Source organism: Megalopta genalis, unplaced genomic scaffold (assembly GCF_051020955.1).
Source record: "Megalopta genalis isolate 19385.01 unplaced genomic scaffold, iyMegGena1_principal scaffold0029, whole genome shotgun sequence".
NCBI classification, from domain to species: Eukaryota; Metazoa; Arthropoda; class Insecta; order Hymenoptera; family Halictidae; genus Megalopta; species Megalopta genalis.
Window position 1 is genome coordinate 238,409 of NW_027476098.1, and position 5,600 is coordinate 244,008.

Below are 5,600 nucleotides of genomic sequence, written 5' to 3' on the forward strand. Positions count from 1 at the left end.
GTTTTACGTTGTTATACATTGTTTTTACGTTGTTTTATATTGTTTTACATTGACTTACGCAGTGTCACGTTGTTTTTCTTTATGTCGGATTGATGATTAACGTTGTTTTACGTTGATGTACTTTGCTTCACCTGGTTTTTTAAGATATTAATACATTGTTTTACGTTGTAATACATTGTTTTTACTTTGTATTATATTGTTTTACATTGCTTTACGTTGTGTTACGTTGTTTTACTTTTTTTCACATTGATGATTAATGTTGTGTTACGTTGACGTTCTTTGTTTCACGTGGTTTTTTAAAATAGTATTACGTTGTTTTACGTTGTTATACATTGTTTTTATGTTGTATTATATTGTTTTACATTGCTTTACGTTGTGTTACGTTGTTTTACTTTTTTTCACATTGATGATTAATGTTGTGTTACGTTGACGTTCTACGTTTCACGTGGTTTTTTAAAATAATGTTACTTTGTTTTATGTTGTTATACATTGTTTTTACGTTGTTTTATATTGTTTTACATTGCTTTACGTTGTGTTACATTGTCTTCCTTTGTGTGGCATTGATGATTTACGTTGTTTTACGTTGTCTCACGTTGTCAACGTAAATCATCAATGCGAAACAAAGTAAAACAACGTAACACAACGTAAAACAATGTAAAACAATATAAAGCAACGTAAAAACAATGTATAACAACGTAAAACAACGTAATACTTTTTTAAAGATCCACGTGAAACAAAGTACTTCAAGGTAAAACAACGTTAATCAATAATGCAACACAAAGAAAAACAACATAACGCAACGTGAATCAATGTAAAACAATATAAAACAACGTAAAAACAATGTATAACAACGTAAAACTTCGTAATACTATTTTAAACAACCTCGTGAAACAAAGTACATCAAAGTAAAACAACGTTAATCTTCAATGCGACACAAAGATAAACAACGTAATACAATGTAAATCAATATAAACCAATATAAAACGACGTATAAACAATGTATAACAACGTAAAACAACGGACTACTGATTAAAAAACAACGCTGAACAATGCAGAGAACGTAAATCTTCGTAAAACAACATAAATCATCAATGCGAAACGAAGTGAAACATCATAACACAACATAAAGCAATGTAAAACAAAATGGATCGTCGTAAAAACATCTTCAGTTTTTTAAAATAGAACTTCTTTATTCGACTCCTAATACTTGAAATCGATGAAAAATATGTTTATTTTGCATAAAAATCGACTATTCCAATGTAATGTGAGATGTTGCATTGAAAATGAACTTCACGCGTTCAGTCTGCAGAGGAAATTGAGAAAGCGGCTACCTGATTGTGTTTGCGGAAAGATGTCTAGTCACAGCCCCTAACTTTTGCTGCTTAACCCCTTAAATCTGCGATTTACGTTCGAGAATTTCGGGCCGGAAACGTAAACAAGCTCGCGCAGCCTTCGAGCCATTCGCACGACTTGTACAATACGCTGATCGGGCCAATCGTAAATATTACGGGCATCGCTGGTGGTACGACGGTCGCGGTTGGTAATTTGCCCCACCACAAATAGCACAGACAAGGTTCGTGATGCGTTCTTATTATCTCTTCGTATCATGATCAGTTTCAAGTTATTCTTGATCACATTCGCACATCGAAATTTAGTTTCATAAATTCTAGAGTAGCATCCCCAAAAGATGTTTTCAAGAAAAAGATTTCGTGATGAGAGCAGTGAGAATTGTGCTAATAATTTTGCTAACGAAAGTGACAGTAGTGACAATATATGTTCTGTTCGAAGAAAATGCATGCGATTAGTTATTAATGATACTTCTGACGACGATCAACTACCAGAGCCCTGGCTTTGGAAAGAAATAAGAAATAGTCCAAAAATCTGAGACTATACGATGACTACTAGCTTAAGAGAGGCAGCCTTACTCTGAATTAGGAGGAAGTAGAAGAGAATTAGATATATTTAATCTAATATTTATTTGATGACATATTCTGGCAAAATATTGTAACCGAAACTAACCGGTATGCAGATCAAATACGAGAGAATCCATGCAGAACACGAGAAATCGACGACACTTGGTTTCCTGTAGATTCTAACGAAATCAAAAGATATTTTGCATTGTCCATAATAACGGCACAGGTCGAAGAGGGCTGTTATTGAAACGCCGATGAAATGCCTTTGAAAAGATATCTGCAAATTACAAGGTGTTTGCATTTCGCAAACAATAATCTGTTTGTCAATACAGATAAGTTGAGCAAGATTAAACCTGTGATCAATTATTTGAACAAAAACTTTAAAGAAGTATATATAATGAAAGAAGACAATGCTATTGATGAATCGCTCACGAAATTCAAGGGGTGCTTATCTTATCGTCAATTTAACCCCTCATAAAAGGCTGACTCATCGAAATGACTACACAAGGATCCAATCGTACTCCAAAGCCACATTGTATTACAGAGTACAACAAGGGAATGAATGGAATTGATCTCCAAGACCAAATATTAGCAAGCTTTCCAGTAGTGAGGAAATACATGAAAGGAAGTAAAAAAATTTTTTTTATCTGCTGGTCTTTTTAATTCCTACATTTTATGCAACGAAATAAATAACGGGTAGAAACAATGTTACGTTGACTATGGGATCAACATAGCCGAATCACTATTGAAGAATATGCCAAAACCGAATTATAGAGAACGAGGACAATTATCTTCCGGAGATATGCCAGAAAGACTGCACTCGAAGCATTGGGCTCATTTTCCAAAACATATTGACCCAGCAGCATCAAAATTAAGGCCGTCAAAACCTTGTAGGGTTTGCCAAAAAAATAAAAAACGTATAGAAACAACGTGGGAGTGTAAGAAGTGCAAAGTTCCCTTACATCAACCAGAATGTTTCGAATTGTATCACACTATTGCAGATTATTAATTTTGTATTACTGATTTTTGTATAAATAAACTTTTTGTAGTACTTGCATCTACCACAATTATTGCATCAGATTGTAATTACTTATCAAATATTCCACAAATATTTATAATTTTAAAAGGGCGCCGCCGCTAATATTTATATTTGGCCCGATCATCGTACTACGGGCTATGCCCGTAATATTCACTTTTGGCCCGATCAGCGTACTACGGGCTATGCCCGTAGTTGTCGGTTAACAATTTGAGCGCCACGCTGATTTTTAAGGAAGTCCCCGTCAGGCCACGCGCGTCGCTTAAAAGCGCTGAGATTGTAGGGCCAATGTTTCTTATCGCAGTAGAAGATAGTTTACGTTAAGAACGTGATCCTTATAAGCATTCATTCAACACGTTGGACGCCAAGTCTGTTTTGTTTTCTTTACCGTTTGACCCGCTAGATAAGATTTTATCGAAATGGATTCGTGGCCGGTATTCCTTTTACGACAAACCAGTTCATTGCAGTACTTGGTCCTGTGCAGACAAAAATTTTCTTTAACCCTCAGCGTCAAAATGTCAGTCCGAGTGTGTGTGTGAAAGACGGTCTAAAAAACAACAACACAAACTCCAAAGAAAACAGGGAAAAGGCTCTGAAGTACGAAAATATTGTTAATTATGTTATGATAAAAATGTAACAAAAGATGGTAGAGTAATGGCCAGGAGAAAGACTAAGCGAGCTGTCACATTTTGTAATACCCGTAAAGGAGATCGGTTATTATGTTTACCGTGTTTGAATGAAATCCATTATTTCCTGTAATGAGTCAAAATTATGTAAATTTGAAATAAATATTCTGTAATTCCATAAAACAGTGTAAATTTTATACTTCTATATCATGTTACATCATCGTAAAACAACGTAAATCATCAATGCGATACAAAGAAAAACAACGCAACACGAAGAAAAGCAACGTAAAACAATATAAAACAACGCGTAAACAATGTATAACAACGTAAAACAACGTAATACTCTTTTAAACAACAACGCGAAACAAAGCAAGTAACGTAAAGCATCGTAAAACAATGTAAATCGTCACTGCGAAACAAAGTAAAACAACGTAAATCATCAATACGAAACAAAGAAAAACAAAGTAAAACAACGTTAAACTACGCCAATCTTCAATGCTAAACAAAGTAAAACAACGTAAAACAACGTAAAGCAATGTAAAACAATATAAAACAACGTACGAACACAATATATAACAACGTAGAACAACGTAATACTGTTCTAAACAACAACGTGAGACAAAGTAGAACAACGTGGTAAAACAAGGTAAAAAATGTAAAGCCATGAAAACAATGCAAAACAACCTGAGAACAATGTAAATCAAAGTAAAACAACATAAATCATCAATGCAAAACAACGAAAAACAAACTAAAAACGAAGAAAAGAAACGCGAAACAAAGTAAAACAACGTAAAACAACGTAGTACAATGTAAAATAATGTAAAACCAATGTGAACTAACGTAAAAAGACGTAATACTTTTCTAAATAATAACACGAAACAACATAAATCTACAATAACAGCGTAAATCATCAATGCGAAGCAATGAAAAACAACGTAATACAACGCAAAGCAATATAAAACAGTATAAAACAACGTGAAAACAATGTATAACAACGTAAAACGATGTAATACTATTTTAAAAAACCACGTGAGACAAAGTACATCAACGTAAAGCAACGCAAATCATCAATGCGACTCAAAGAATAACCGCGTAACACAACATAAATCAATGTAAAACATTATAAAGCAACGTAAAAACTATGTATAACAACGTAAAAGAGCGTAATACTATTTTAAACAACAACGCGGAACAATGCAAACAACGTAAAGTATCGTAAAACAACGTAAATCATTAATGCGAAATGAAGGAAAATATCGTATCTCAACGTAAAGCAATGTAAAACAATATAGAACAACGTAAAAGCAATGTATAAGTAAGTAGAACAACGTAATGCTGTTTTAAACAACAACGTGAGACAAGGTGAAATAACGTAAAGCAAGTTAAAACACGTAACACAACGCAAATGATGGATGCGAAACGAAGTGAAACAACGTAAAGGTGAAGGTTGGTAAGGTGGAGGGAGGTAACAGGTGGAGGTAGAGATAGAGATAGAGGCACATACGTAGCGGTAGAGATAGATGTACATGCGTAGAAGTAACGGTATAGCTACATGCGTAGAGATAGAAGTACATGCGTCGGGGTAGAGTTAGAGGTACATGCGTAGAGGTTGAGGTAGAGGTAGATCGAGCAGTTCAGGCGTAGAGATAGAGGTAGAGGTAGAGGTAGAGGTAGAGGTACAGGCGCTAAGGTAGAGGTAGAGGTAGAGGTAGAGGTACAGGCGTAGAGGAAGACGTAGAGGTAGAGGTATAGGTAGAGGTATAGGTATAGACGTAGACATAGAAGTAGAGGTACATGCGTAGAGGTACAGGTAGAGGTAGAGGTAGATGTAGAGGTAGAGGTAGAAGTGCAGACGTAGAGGTAGAGATAGAGGTAGAGGTGGTGGTAGAGGTAGAGGCATAGGTATAGACGTAGACATAGGGGTTGAGGTACAGACGTAGTAGTAGAGGCAGAGGTACAGGCGTTGAGGTAGAGGTAGACGCACAGCTACAGGCGTAGTGGTAGTGGTAGATGTAGAGGTAGAGT